The sequence below is a fragment of the Scylla paramamosain genome, chromosome 21, assembly GCF_035594125.1.
Source record: "Scylla paramamosain isolate STU-SP2022 chromosome 21, ASM3559412v1, whole genome shotgun sequence".
NCBI classification, from domain to species: Eukaryota; Metazoa; Arthropoda; class Malacostraca; order Decapoda; family Portunidae; genus Scylla; species Scylla paramamosain.
Genome location: NC_087171.1, coordinates 11,811,599 through 11,827,370, shown reverse-complemented (window position 1 = coordinate 11,827,370; position 15,772 = coordinate 11,811,599). Strand labels below are relative to the sequence as shown.

The 15,772-nt window shown below is 43.4% G+C and overlaps 1 protein-coding gene across 1 annotated transcript in view; it reads left to right on the top strand.

Moving 5' to 3' along the window:
• Positions 1-1,214: 1,214 nt before the first annotated feature.
• Positions 1,215-15,772, top strand: part of LOC135111022 (uncharacterized) — a 111,301-nt gene continuing 96,743 nt past the window's right edge. The window contains exon 1 of the mRNA XM_064023895.1: positions 1,215-1,540. The gene's annotated coding sequence lies outside the window, so the exon portion shown is untranslated. The remainder of the gene's footprint in view (positions 1,541-15,772) is intronic.

The following is a 15,772-nucleotide window of genomic DNA, read 5'->3' as shown; positions in this document are numbered from 1 at the left end:
GACAAAGATTTAAGTTGTAAAAGGAGAAGGAGCAAGAACGAAGAGCAGCAAAGAAGAAGAAGAAGAAGAAGAAGAAGAAGAAGAAGAAGAAGAAGAAGAAGAAGAAGAAGAAGAAGAAGAAGAAGAAGAAGAAGAAGAAGAAGAAGAAGAAGAAGAAGAAGAAGAAGAAGAAGAAGAAGAAGAAGAAGAAGAAGAAGAAGAAGAAGAAGAAGAAGAAGAAGAAGAAGAAGAAGAAGAAGAAGAAGAAGAAGAAGAAGAAGAAGAAGAAGAAGAAGAAGAAGAAGAAGAAGAAGAAGAAGAAGAAGAAGAAGAAGAAGAAGAAGAAGAAGAAGACGAAGACGAAGACGAAGACGAAGACGAAGACGAAGACGAAGAAGAAGAAGAAGAAGAAGAAGAAGAAGAAGAAGAAGAAGAAGAAGAAGAAGAAGATGATAATGATAATGATGAACAGCAACAACAACAATGCAATGACAGTACCGAAGAAGAACAAGAACAAATAGAAGTATCAGTAGTAGTAGTAGTAGTAGTAGTAGTAGTAGTAGTAGTAGTAGTAGTAATGCTTTCCATCACTGACATTTGCATTAAGAATCAAAATTTCCACCATTACCACCACCACCACCACCACCACCATCACCACAACCGCCGTATAAGGAACAACTTAACGATGCTGTTTTATCTGCACTCTAACATCTCTCATGCTTTTCTTAACTTCTTAACTGCACTTAAAAGCAACTCTTGTTTTCATTTACGTCCCCCACTTTCTCTCTCTCTCTCTCTCTCTCTCTCTCTCTCTCTCTCTCTCTCTCTCTCTCTCTCTCTGTCTTGCTTTACGCAGAGAAAGAAAACTCGAGGCAGAAAGGAGAGAGAGAGAGAGAGAGAGAGAGAGAGAGAGAGAGAGAGAGAGAGAGAGAGAGAGAGAGAGAGAGAGAGAGAGAGAGAGAGAGAGAGAGAGAGAGAGAGAGAGAGAGAGAGAGAGAGAGAGAGAGAGAGAGAGAGAGAGAGAGAGAGAGAGTAGGGCATGGTAGGGGACGGGAGGGAGGGAGGTGCGCGGGCGTGGCGGGAGCAGTGAGGCAGGTGGAGCTGGGCGCGGTGTGATGGGGGGAGGCGCGGAAGGAGTGGCAGTGTCAGTGGTGGCGGAGGTAGCGGCGTGGTGGTGTTGAGAGAGAGAGAGAGAGAGAGAGAGAGAGAGAGAGAGAGAGAGAGAGAGAGAGAGAGAGAGAGGAGTGTGTGTGAGAGAGAGAGCAGCAGCACCACCCAGTCACGCAGCACCGTGGTCGAAGGAGGGCCACACGCCAGACCCGCCCGCCTGCCGCTGCCTCCGCCTCTCGTCCGTGTGAGGGACATACAAGCTAGACTCAGTGCGAGGACCAGAGACACAGGGGGAAAAGGAGAGGGATACGAAGTGCTTGCGTCATTATCACTGCCGCCGCCAGCACCACTACCACCACATACCCTCCTCACCGCCTTCTGCAGTAGAATACGAGCAGAAATACGTCGACTTGTGCATTTCTACTACCAGCGGCGGCATCTCAACTTTGAGGTATTTGAATGAGTGTACCATGTTACTACTCTCTCTCTCTCTCTCTCTCTCTCTCTCTCTCTCTCTCTCTCTCTCTCTCTCTCTCTCTCTCTCTCTCTCTCTCGTCAGCTGATTCGCTCCGTTACCCACGTGGTGTTTGAGGTGAGCGAGAAATATCGAGTCCTTGTCGCGGTAACTTGTACATTGCGCGTCAGTAAGAAGAAGCGAGTGAGAGGAAGAATAAGCTAGTGTTGTAATGATGCTGGAGGGGATATGTACTGTGCTGTGCGGGGATGATCTGTGAGCACCGGACAGAGATAACAAGGCTCCACGTGGTGTGTGTGTGTGTAGGAGTGTGTGTGCGTGTGTGGGTGTGTGTTGGTGGATGTGTAGGGATATATTCTCTTTCTCTTGCGTGGGAGGTGTTGACATTTGGGTAACAGGAGTAAAATCGTTGGCAAAAGTTGAGGATAAACATGCGCACTCCTACACACACGCACATACACACAAACAGAGAGAGAGAGAGAGAGAGAGAGAGAGAGAGAGAGAGAGAGAGAGAGAGAGAGAGAGAGAGAGAGAGAGAGAGAGAGAGAGAGAGAGAGAGAGAGAGAGAGAGAGAGAGAGAGAGAGAGAGAGCACTGAATGAATGAACGAAACACAATGTACGTCCATTTGAATTATCAGAGGTATTCACGAGCATTTCCCTCTTTTTTTTACAGTGTGACCCTTAGCATTTCGAACACAGAGAATATTTTTAGTCTCATAATTCAATAGATAAATGATGGATAGATATGGACAGACTCACACACACACACACACACACACACACACAGAGAGAGAGAGAGAGAGAGAGAGAGAGAGAGAGAGAGAGAGAGAGAGAGAGAGAGAGAGAGAGAGAGAGAGAGAGAGAGAGAGAGAGAGAGAGAGAGAGAGAAATTTAGAAGAAAATAACAATAACTACTACTACTGCTACTGCTGCTACTACTACTACTACTACCACTACTACTACTACTGTCGCTCCTGCTGCTACTACTACTATGACTCTCTCTCTCTCTCTCTCTCTCTCTCTCTCTCTCTCTCTCTCTCTCTCTCTCTCTCTCTCTCTCTCTCTCTGAACGCTTTTGACAGGTACGTTGGGGACACGCATTGGAATGACCCAGTTTTCCAGTTCTCTATACGTCACGCGCGCGCACACACACACACGCACAGAAACACATACACAAAAACAAGAAAAAAAAACTACACATGCAGTCCGTAAATACACAGGAAAATATGTATCTTTTTATATAGTAGTAGTAGTAGTAGTAGTAGTAGTAGTAGTTTTATCACTACTATGATATACTACTACTGATAGTACTACTACTTACTACAACTACTTTTACTACTGTCAACATAACCACAACCACTAATAGTAACAACAACAACAACAACAAGAACAACAACACCAACACTAACACCACCACCACCAACAACAACAACAACACCAACACTAACACCACCACCACCACCAACAACAACAATAATAATAATAATAATAATAAACCAATAACATCAATATCAATAATCTCTCTCTCTCTCTCTCTCTCTCTCTCTCTCTCTCTCTCTCTCTCTCTCTCTCTCTCTCTCTCTCTCTCTCTCTCTCTCTCTGTGTGTGTGTGTGTGTGTGTGTGTGTGTGTGTGTGTGTGTGTGTCGCGTGAGTAAACCCAAATCATATCGTGCAACCTTCGCCACCTTTCTCGGTCAAACCTCACTCCCTCCTACGGGGAACTAATGACGCGCCGATGATGATGGCCGCCCGTCTCTTGATCCTGGCACCACCTATCCTGCTCCCCAAGACTATCGCGAGAATAGGCTGCACTGTAGTAATATGATTTTCCTATGTAAGAAGGGCTACTGGCCAAGGGTAACCAAAAATTATATGAAAAAAAAAAAAAAAAGGTGGAATGAGGTGTTAATACTCGTGTTTTTTGCGTGTTCAAGTCTATTTTCATGCAAGCTTTCCCATGAATATAGTAAAGCATGTATACGCACCTTCTGTGATATTCGTCTATTGTCTCGCTTCTATATGCACCCCATACGCTTTGTCTTTCCACGCCTCGCTTCTTTCCCCACCATGCTCTCTCAGCGTCTCATCCGTCCCGCGCCTCCTCCGTTATGTGAAGTACATAAAACATAAAGTCCTTGATAGCGGTCACACTCATCCTCTCCTACCATTTCACTGCACACACAGACACAGCAGACAACCCAACCCGTCACTGCCATGCATCATTCCTATGGCAGCGTTAGTATCATATTCTGGAATGCCACTGCGCCGAATACTTCAAAAGGCTCTAATTGATGCTACAAGAGTTTTAAGTTTATTTTTTAGTGATTCTAGTGATAGATTAACAATATTTCCACATCACTAAGAGGATTTTCATGGTTTTAGAGATAGATTAACAAGATTTTCACTTTACTAAAAGGAGAAACACTTTTGAAAACCCGGCTTGTCATCTATGAAGCCTTTATAAGTAGCCGCGATGGGAGAGCAAAGCGTTTCAGAATAAGGGCCTTAGAGTCAACGTAGCACACTGAATTGGGACAACATACTGTAATAACAAATAGACTTCATGACGCACAGGGAATTCAGAAGTCGAGTCGTCGTACCTTAGCTAGAGGGAAAAAGAGGATATGGAGAGTGAGAGAAAAAAATATAAAAAAGTAGACGGTAGAAAAAACATGAGGACCCACCACAAACTTCCCACGCTCCATGAATACCAAACTCAAACTTACAAACAAAAAAAGTGACCCCAAAAACACACAATGGTCAGAATGGAATCAAAACATCCATGAATATGATTTATAGCTTTCAGTTTGACACCGTGTTTGTATATCATTCCGGAAGAGATATAAACATAGGGGAAACGTAACAAACAGCTGGAAATATTTGAGTAGAAAAGTCCTGTTATGATTTTTCCCATATAGCATAACGTGACCTCGAACAAGAAAGAAAAGCTTGTCACGCGTGTAATCATAACATTCTTTTCCCTACACACTGGAGGGAGACTGGGACAAAGACAAGGAAAAGTAGAAAAAAAAAGCGGTTTCAAAAAAAAAAAAAAAAAAACGTTACATAGGAAAAGTTTAAAAATCATTGACCAGTTTTAGTCCAGGAAATGTCATGATATTCCACTTCTGAGAAAACTGCAAGTCTTAGGAAGGACGGAAAAGTTTAAAAATCATTGACCAGTTTTAGTCCAGGAAATGTCATGATATTCCACTTCTGAGAAAACTGCAAGTCTTAGGAAGGACGGACGGTTATGACGAGAAAACAGCGCGTGACATCTAAAATAATGAGAAGTGAGAGAAATACACGGAGAACTGATGCAAGACGTAAAGGGGAAACACTGTAATATACAACACTTAGCTACAAATGAGCGGTATACCCACATTGAATATCTGAGAGACCTTAGATGAAGAAAAGTGCTCTGAAACGCTTTGGGCGCTCATAAGGACTAGTTTCAAAGCCAACTGAAGTAAGAAGTGGGGTTTTCAAGAACGCTTTTTTTCATTAATAATAAACAATCCTTGTTAAATTGTCAATGAATCACAAAAAAAACATTAAAAAATACTAACGAAACATCGTGTTAACAATAATCAGAACAGGGCACCGAAATGTTTCAGAATACGATCAAAAATATATGACATGCTACAAAAAAAAAATAATAATAATAAAAAAAATAATGATAATAAAATAATAATAATAATAATCAGACATATGCAATATAAGCACAGTATGCGTAGAAGTTCCTTATTCTACTCAACTACCCAGAAAGGAAAGGTCTCGAGAAACGCCATGCCCCACACCCGCCTAATTTACTACTGGCGGGTTACAAGACTGAACCTCCAGCCGGCCACTCTTCCGCACCGAACAAGTGTTAGCAGGAGAGGAGTTTCAGATGCAGAGTTGCATCCGGCTAAGAGAATGCTATCACAATCGTCTGCTTTTAACAGATTCCATGGGAGGTTATTAGGTTCCCAAGGCTGATATTCACTATTCTTACAGGTTCAAAGACCAATCAATCGGAGAAGAGTGATAAGACACGTGCAGCTGTAACGTATGCATCAACTTTACTTTTGTTTTTCAAGATTCCCGTGATAAATGTAGATAGCTAACGTAGATTATGCGATAGTAATAGAAAAAGACTCACGAACCCGACGAATTATCACTGTGGCCTTTGAAAAACAGTCCAGATGGATGCCTAAACCTTTTGAAAATACGGGCCCTTGGTTCCAGCCCCCCGTGATTGTTTTGTGCAAAGATAGACAAAAGAATCTATAATCATGCACATATATTAATAAATCACTGTGCATCGTCCGCTTCTTTGTGTCCCAGGCAATACCGCGCTCACGAGGAATGGTCAGGTGTGGGGGACTGACGGTGTGAGGGCAGCTTAATTCAATTCGGGAGCGGCACTTTTTTATTTATTTATTTTTTATTTTGTAATTTTGACTGCCGCTTGGTACACCTTTAACTAATTACCAATCACTCTGAGACATCTTTACTTGTTCTTCAGCCACATCCGATCTTTGAACTGGAGAGAAATTGCAAAACGTATTCTTTCTCATCGCTTTCTTGTAGATGCTTATAAAGACTTCATGCATTGCTTCTGGTGCTGCTGAATGTTTCGTGTGGCAGTGAAAGCTTTGAAAAATCATATATACTTCGCGATAGGGATAACGGGTGGGTGCAGGTATGTGTCCGTCTTACAAAAGGAAGGCTACATCGCAGTCTTCCTTCTGTTACGGCGTTCTCAATGTTCTTACTAGCTCATTGATTACTCATTCACTATTTTTGTTTTCCCTCGTCAGTAAAGCAAACGCTGTACCGCAATTCCCAGGCCTTACATCATATTCATCGTATATTTTCTACTCAATCATTAAACCTCATAAATATTACATGCTACTGCTATATGAAAACAGCAAGCCCTACCACCACTATCAATAATACCAAAACTGAAACGCATATATACTTCTTAAAACCATTCCACTCCTTCCACTCATCCACCCACCCATACCTCGTCTTCAGTCTCCCCCACCACCATCACCACCGCCATCCCACCTTCGCCTCCTCGCCTCTTCCCCTACATTCCCACCACGTTCCTCTCTCGTCCTGCACACTCCCTCTCCTCACTCCAGGTACGTGTTCCTCCCATCTCTATCTTTCCTCCTGTCCTCCCTCTTTCTTTACCCTTTCCCCTCGAGCACCACAGTGGTACCTTCATGTCTCCCGTCTTTTATCGCTGATGTATTGCCGCAGGTCTCTCTCTCTCTCTCTCTCTCTCTCTCTCTCTCTCTCTCTCTCTCTCTCTCTCTCTCTCTGTTGCCCATCTTTCCGTTTTTGTTTTTTTATTTTCTTTCTTTTTGTGGTTGTAATTCATTTTCTTTCTTCTCTCTCTCTCTCTCTCTCTCTCTCTCTCTCTCTCTCTCTCTCTCTCTCTCTCTCTCTCTCTCTCTCTCTCTCTCTCGACTCACACACGACTCAATCAGTCAAGCAGCAAGAAAAAAGGGGAAGAAAGAAAGAGAAGAAACTTGACACACTTCGGTCATTAGTAACACTTAGCCAATCAATCACTCAGTCAATCAGTCAATCAGTCAGTCAGTCAGTCACTCCTTCCTCAACACTAACTCAGCCCTGTCCCTCCCACCTTTCTCATTAACATAGCAAGTGTGTCTCCTACTGCACACACACACACACATACACACACACACACCATGACCGACCCTCTGGCCAGCCTTCCACGGGTCTCTCTTCGACCTCAGATGAAAGAAAGACCTAGCGAAGCGCGAACGAAGGGATGAAGTAAGAGGGACAGTGGTATAGGAGAGAGAATACAGAGGTCGTGCGCTGACGGACAAACTCTTGGGAAGGAGGAAAGGGAAGAAGGGGCGATGGTGAAGGGTTAAGTGGAAGAGAAGGGAAGGGTGTGGTCGATGGTTGAGTTAGTGACGCGAGAGAGCGAGAGAAAGAGAAACCGAGAGAGCGAGTAGACAGACAGCGAAGGACACAAATAGAAGCGAGTAACTAAGTGAAACACGCAGTAAAACAGGAGAGGATTGAATTAAAATATGATGAAATACAAGACGGAATAGTAAGAGGGACAAATTGAGGTGGAGGAAGGGCGTGACCAAGGTAGGTGGAGAGAGGTGGAGTGAGAAGAATGAGTAGAAGGCATACATCAGAGGAGGAATTGAAGGAAGAGAAGGAGAGGTGGATGAGATGCAAGTCTATTGGAGGCTGTCAAGGATGCCAAGATGGAGCTATTAAGGAGGGAAGGAAGGATGGAGGGAAGGAAGGATGGCGGGTGATGCAAAGGAGGGAGAGAGAGGAGGAGGAGGAGAAGGAAGAGATGAGGGACTGCACTGCCAAAATAAGCTGGGAAGAAAGAGGTCAGGGAAACGAGAGAGAGAGAGAGAGAGAGAGAGAGAGAGAGAGAGAGAGAGAGAGAGAGAGAGAGAGAGAGAGAGAGAGAGAGAGAGAGAGAGAGAGAGAGAGAGAGAGAGAGAGAGAGAGAGTCATACACACAGCCAAAAAGACAGGAACAATAGCAAGACAATAACACACACACACACACACACACACACACACACACACACACACACACACACACACACACACACACACACACACACACACACACACAGTAGTAGTAAAAAAGCAGGATTGCATATAAAGGAAGTCGCTGGCACAAGGGACACAGCGAGGGTGGGGAGCGGGAGGGGTAGGAAAGAACCACTTGGGGCGAGCAGTGCCAAAAGAGACGCAAACAGAGAGAGAGAGAGAGAGAGAGAGAGAGAGAGAGAGAGAGAGAGAGAGAGAGAGAGAGAGAGAGAGAGAGAGAGAGAGAGAGAGAGAGAGAGAGAGAGAGAGAGAGATGTCCTTAAGGGAGAAAAATAAAAAAAAAAAAACTGAGGTGAATCTGATCGAATATCCATAGGGAGGACGAACTGGGTGGGTTTAAGAGACGACGGAAGGAAGTGGACACAAAGGAACAGAAAGGAAGAACAAGAAACCATTCCATGTGATAAACTGCACTGTCTAATCTAGTCAACGGTACACTATCTAAAGTAAAATAAAAGAACGAGTAAACAGAAGGAAACACAAAGAATGAACGAGGAACAGATGATGTTTGTGATACGTTACACTGTCTAACCTAAACTGAACACTATTTAATCTAGTAAAGTAAAATCGAATCCCGGATGAAGGTACAGGAAACAAAAAAGAAAAGAACAAGAGAAGGAAAGAAGGAAGGGGAAGAGGAAAAGGAATGCAGCGTTATAAGGGAGAGAAAGAAATGAACGAAGGAGAGAGCAAAGGAAGAGAAGGTGGAAAGGAATGAAAGGGAAAACTTGAAGGATTATTGTAGAAAAAAATATATGAAAGCTAAATCAAAGTAAAAGAAATAGAGGAAAACATGCTCGTAAAATGAAGAAAGGGAAGAAAGGAAATCAAAGAGTAAGGAGAGAAAAAAAAGGCTTAAGAAGTAAGGGAAGGAGGGAAGTGAGGGATAATTTGGAGGCAAGGGATTAAGACTAGAGGGGAGGAAGACGTAAGAAGGAAGGGAGGAAATAAGTAAAAAGAACAAAACAGAGAAAATTACATTCACTGGCCACTGCAATACTTACTCGTACTATTACTACTGATACTACTATCTCTTCTATTATTACCACCTCCACATCCACTGCTACTACTGTTACCATCAGCACAACCATCACCACCACCACCCCCACCGTCACGACATGGAAGAAGAAGAAGAAGAAGAAGAAGAAGAAGAAGAAGAAGAAGAAGAAGAAGAAGAAGAAGAAGAAGAAGAAGAAGAAGAAGAAGAAGAAGAAGAAGAAGAAGAAGAAGAAGAAGAAGAAGAAGAAGAAGAAGAAGAAGAAGAAGAAGAAGAAGAAGAAGAAGAAGAAGAAGAAGAAGAAGAAGAAGAAGAAGAAGAAGAAGAAGAAGAAGAAGAAGAAGAAGAAGAAGAAGAAGAAGAAGAAGAAGAAGAAGAAGAAGAAGAAGAAGAAGAAGAAGAAGAAGAAGAAGAAGAAGAAGAAGAAGAAGAAGAAGAACAAGAAGAAGAAGAACGATGACGACAAAGAGAAAGAGGAGGAGAAAGAACTGATCAACATAAAAAAGACATCCCATTAAAAATCCATTAAACACACACACACACACACACACACACACACACACACACATCACCTAACTGTCACAACTTCCCTCCACATCCTCCCTACTTTTTTCCCTCCCCGTAAGAAGCCTCAGTGTAATATATTCCTGCGGGGAGACGAAAGAGAAAATAAAAAGTATATTAGAAAAGTCACCTAAAATCCCTCCATAAATTCTCATATTGAAAGTTATGTTTTCAAGTGACTCGGAGGGAAAAACAATTAGAATTAAGATGAACGTTCCAGCCTGCCTTGGTTTCTGACAGATGCTGGTGGTGGTGGTGGTGGTGGTGGTGGTGGTGGTGGTGGTAAATTAACACAAAGGAATATAAAGGAAGAACGAACATCAGCTATACTATCTGATCTAATGTAAGAAATATAGGATAGTAGAGGTGATGAGCCCTCCCCACCTACAGCTCTCTCAAGCCGTGGAGAAAAGGAAAGGAAGAAATAAGCACCATGAAAAAAAATCTACAAGGAAATTTTATCGGAACGATATAAGAGGTGACACTGCTGCAACGACCAGCCACAAAGGACGTGGGTGAGACAGATTACCAAAGCATTCCGAGGATTTCACTTCTATTTGACATGTTTTCTTAATGATAAACTCCTCGACAGCATTTTTTTCTACAGTCACTTCTAAGCATAACACTGACTAGACACTGGATAATTTACTCTTTTCATCTCCTTTCCTTTCCCGTAGTTGCTCTAAAAAGATTAAATTCATTGCCTTTCGTGTTGTGAATTGTCGTATATTGCAGTGAAAGAGTTGAAATGTTGCTGTGACGACGTATATTATCTGAATGCCTCAATACAGGACCACGACGCTTCTATTGTTTGAATCTAACAATATTCTTCAGCAAAATACTAGTTACGAAAAAAAAACATCAATTCTACTACACTTTCCTCCTATCAATTAAACGAAAAAAACTTATTTAACTTTATTTTCCTGTCAGTCGTGTCTTACTAATTGTACGCTAACTTTGCACATCTTCATATTAAGCTTGAAAAGAAATCACGGCGGTTAATCGTAATTAAAGATTAAAGTCTATTTACTTGCCAAATCTGTTCTTGAAAGTTCTAATTGTTATACTACCCACGATACTGGAGGTAGACAACTCAAGACCTTAACGATCTGGGAGAAAAGTGTTTGCCTTCGTTTGCCGAGAATCTTTTACTGATAATCTTAAAATTGTTAGTTCTTGTAATATTTGATCGATCGAGGGTAAAATAATCTTCCTGAAAGATATTATTTAACCCTCTGAATATTTTGATGGCTTGCATGACATCACTTCACATCACCGGTAATTTATTAAGAAACATGAAAGAGTAGAAGAATGGAAAGCTCTCTCTCTCTCTCTCTCTCTCTCTCTCTCTCTCTCTCTCTCTCTCTCTCTCTCTCTCTCTCTCTCGCTCTCTCCACTTAGCATCCATGGCCTTCCTCCACCCGCCATTCCTCTCCATCACCACCACTCCCGCGCCACATTCACCACCCCGCACCCCACCATCACACCTCATCACCTTCCCTCAAGCAGTATTGAAAAGCCATCACAGTCAAGCAGCCAATCACCCAATAACCTGCTTGCCTTCTCCTTTTCTTTGCTCTTTCTCCTTCTAGTCTTCCGCCTCCTATTTGCTTTCTCTTCACTTGCACCGCCTTCTTCATTTTCCTCAATCTAGTGTTCTTTGTACGTACCTTACTTCTAATCTTTCGTCTGATTCCTCTTCTTTCTTCGATCCCTCTCCATCTCTTTCTTTCTTTTTCTTTTCCTACTCGTTCTTTATCGCTCTCTTTTCTTTCTCTTCACGTCTTGCTCCTCTTTCTTCATCACCATCTTCCGTTTTCTTTCTTCCATCGTGGACTTCCGATCTCTCGTCTAATTACTCTTCCTTTTCTTCCTTCTTCTTGGTCTACTGATTCTCCCTTTTCACCTCCTGTTTCTTGCATATTTTCTCTCCGTTTTCTAGTATCTCCCCCCTCTTCTCTATTTAGCTTTCCCTTCAATTTCTTACCATTCCGCTTCACTCCTTTTTCTCCTCCTTTTCCTCCTTCAGGTTCCCTATTTCCGCAAACCTTTATTCTCACTCCTCTCGGTTTTCCTTCATCCCATCCTCCCCTTCCTCATGCTCCTCGTCCTTCTACTCTCCCTTCTCCTGCGTCTACATTTCCAGGCAGCTCCTGTCAGAGGCAAAGCGAGCCTGAAGGCTCATAAATATTGGTCTAATTGATCACTCATTAATGTGTTCTGAGAGTGAGTTAGGTGCAAGGTTCGAAAGTGTGTGTGAGAGAGAGAGAGAGAGAGAGAGAGAGAGAGAGAGAGAGAGAGAGAGAGAGAGAGAGAGAGAGAGAGAGAGAGAGAGAGAGAGAGAGAGAGAGAGAGAGAGAGAGAGAGAGAGAGAGAGAGAGAGAACTTCCCTATCTACAAATAAGGACAAAAACATACACATACAAAAAAAATCCTTTCAAAAATAAAGCTTATGGAAAGACCAAGTGAGGAATGAATTTAGAAACGTAGCAAGGGAAGTAGAGCAGGGAGAGAGAGTAAGGGAGAGGGAGAGGAACAGGAGGGAGCGCTGCATCTCTTAGCCAGTAGAGGCTGAACAACCAACAACCTGCCGGACAAAGAACATTTACCTCTCAATAGCCAATTTCTTCTTCCTGATGTGGGAACGCTGCTGGTGAAGGGAGGAGAGAGGAGAGGAGCTGGTTGGGGGATGGGGAAAGGCGAGCAAGGGAGGGAGGGAGAGGTTTTGAGCTTTCAGGGGCGGGGGCAATGTCCATTTCACGAACATGACCCTTTTATCTTTTTCCCTAAAGTTTCGTTTGTAACACATGGCGTTTGGGAAAGAGGAGGTGGTGTGAAAGTTTACTGTTGTTTGGATGTATGTGTGTGTGTATGTATGTGTATCACAGGAGGTCTGTCTGTCTGCCTGTGTGTGCATTAAGGCAAACTATCAAAGGAAAAATAAATGTCAAACAAGGATACGGGAGTGGTGATAACTAGTGTGCAATAATCAAAAGGTGGGAAGCAGTGAAGGTGGAATACAGAGAACTGAAGAGAAGTCGAAGTTGCGTCAGTGGTGGAACATGTGTGTAAAGGACTTGGAAGACAGTATAGCAACACCTAACGCCGTGCAAGGGAAAAGAAAAGAAAGGGAATGTAAGTGAATAAGTACGAAAGTACGTACAGTATGCGACGAGGAGGCAGAGTACGTAGATGAGAAGGGAGAAAAAAGAATGTGTCCGTATGTGTAGCAAGGGTGAGGTAGTCCCTTTGAAAACAGGTAGATGCCGGAAAACAGGAAGGAAAGAAAAGGAAGAAAAGGTGTACCACGAGGAGCGAGAGAGAGAGAGAGAGAGAGAGAGAGAGAGAGAGAGAGAGAGAGAGAGAGAGAGAGAGAGAGAGAGAGAGAGAGAGAGAGAGAGAGAATTCTGTAGGTAGGCAGATATCACTCACTCATTTCTCAGTACGAACAAAGCCACGAGTGTCCTTGGGGGCGTCCTTTCAACACGATAAGTGGAAAGAGAAAGAAAGAGCGTAAGAGTAGTAGCGAGAGGAAGGGTCCTAGTGCTAAGAGGCTGTAGACGGTGATTTGGTGGTAGGATGAGGGTGCTGGGGAAGGTACTGATAAATGAAGAGCTTTGATAAGAGGAAGAGAAGAGAAGGATTTGAAGTGGTAGGTTATTATACAAGAAATGAATTGATGAGGGGATTAAGGGACGAGAAGGAAAAAAAGGTAAGGATGAAGAGTGTACAGGTAAAGGGGTATGATGGAGAATAGGGAAAAGGATGGGACTGTTAGGTGAAGGAGTACGTGTTTTTGGTCCCTACATGCTACCAATGACTCTTATCTAGATCGCTATGGGGCGGGGATAGTGAAATCCGGCACTGCCCAACCGTAGAGTTTCTTGTGTTCATGCTTGGCGAAGGATGGGCATTACAGGCATTACAGGGAGTGTCGCGTTGAAATCCCGATGGTGGTGGTGACGCCTGCGGTGGTGTGTGTTCATTAGGGGGGCTGACAGTTTCCTGGTCTTCATCACACGCACTCACCCCTCTCCCTCTCCCCCCCACACACACACACCATCACCATCACCATCACCATCACCTCCACCATCACCGCCACCATCACCATCACCACTTCGCAACTGACCAATAACTTCACACTTTCGATATACTAGATTCTTTTTTTTTTTTTTTTTCACGTCAAGTCGGAAGTCGCTTCAATATGTGAGCCTCGTGACTCTGTGCCTAAGTGAGTTCACCCCACACCCGCCACCCATTCGTCCCGTCCACTCAGCTGCGCCGAACTTGTTGCTAGCAGCCGTGGGCGATGCGTCCGTCTCGGAAAATTGCTTTTTCGTGTTGCTTCTGAAGCATAATTTTGATACTTTTTGTCTGTCATACAATTTACAGAAGCAACTCACGGCTCTTAAAGACTCTTTTATCATGCTGTGTATCTATATATGGCGGGAGACTTATGCGAGATTATATGTCAGGAAATATATAAAGTGACCTCTATTTCCGACAGAGAGAGAGAGAGAGAGAGAGAGAGAGAGAGAGAGAGAGAGAGAGAGAGAGAGAGAGAGAGAGAGAGAGAGAGAGAGAGAGAGAGAGAGAGAGAGAGAGAGAGAGAGAGAGAGAGAGAGATCAAGTATGACGGGTGGACCGGGGTGAGTGAAAGGAGACGCTGGCGGTCCATTAACGTGAAAACAGAAAAAAAAAAAAATCTGAAAATTTCACTTCTTGCTCCTCCACCAACCACCATCACCACCACCACCACCAACAACAAAAAAAAACATTAACAACAACAACAACAACAACAACAACAACAACAACAATAATAACAACAATAACAAGAACAAAGCTGGATGCTGCGTTTATGTGCGCAATGACTTAACCTGCTCTCGTGCCCACGCTCTTGAATCTTCCGAGTTTTCCACCATCTGGCTTCGACTACAGAGTCATTCTCATACTAAATTTATCTGTGCTGTATACCTCTCTCCTAACTCCTCTGACTATAAGAAATTCTTTGACTACTTAACTTCCAAAGTGGAGCACATTCTGACCCTCTTCCCTTTTGCAGAGATCTCCATTCTTGGAGACTTCAATGTTCACCACCAGCTTTGGCTTTCCTCTCCCTTCACTGACCATCCTGGTGAACTAGCCTACAACTTTGCTATCCTCCATGACCTAGAGCAATTGGTGCAACACCCTACTCGTATTCCTGACCGTCTTGGAGATACGCCCAACATTCTTGACCTTTTCCTGACCTCTAATCCTTCTGCTTATGCTGTTACCCTTTCTTCTCCGTTGGGCTCCTCCGATCACAATCTCATATCTTTATCTTGTCCTATCACTCCAATCCCTCCTCAGGATCCCCCTAAGCGAAGGTGCCTCTGGCGTTTTGCCTCTGCTAGTTGGGGGGACCTGAGGCGGTATTTTTGCTGATTTTCCTTGGAATGACTACTGCTTCCGTGTCAGAGACCCGTCTTTGTGTGCTGAGCGCATAACAGAGGTGATAGTGTCTGGCATGGAGGCGTACATTCCTCACTCTTTTCTCGTCCTAAACCTTCTAAACCTTGGTTTAACACAGCTTGTTCTCGTGCTATACATGATAGAGAGGTGGCCCACAAAAGGTACTTAAGCCTTCCTTCACCAGAATCTCATGCACTTTATATTTCTGCCCGGAACCATGCCAAGTCTGTTCTCCAACTAGCCAAAAACTCCTTCATTAACAGAAAATGTCAAAACCTTTCAAGATCTAACTCCCCTCGTGATTTCTGGCATCTAGCCAAAAATATCTCCAATAACTTTGCTTCTTCTTCTTTTCCCTCCTCTACTTCAACCAGATGGCACCACTGCTATCACATCTATTTCTAAAGCTGAACTCTTTGCTCAAACCTTTGCTAAAAACTCTACCTTGGACGATTCTGGGCTTGTTCCTCCCTCTCCTCCACCCTCTGACTACTTCATGCCTCGTATTAAAATTCTTCGTAATGATGTTTTCCATGCCCTCGCTGGCCTAAACCCTCAGAAGGCTTATGGACCTGA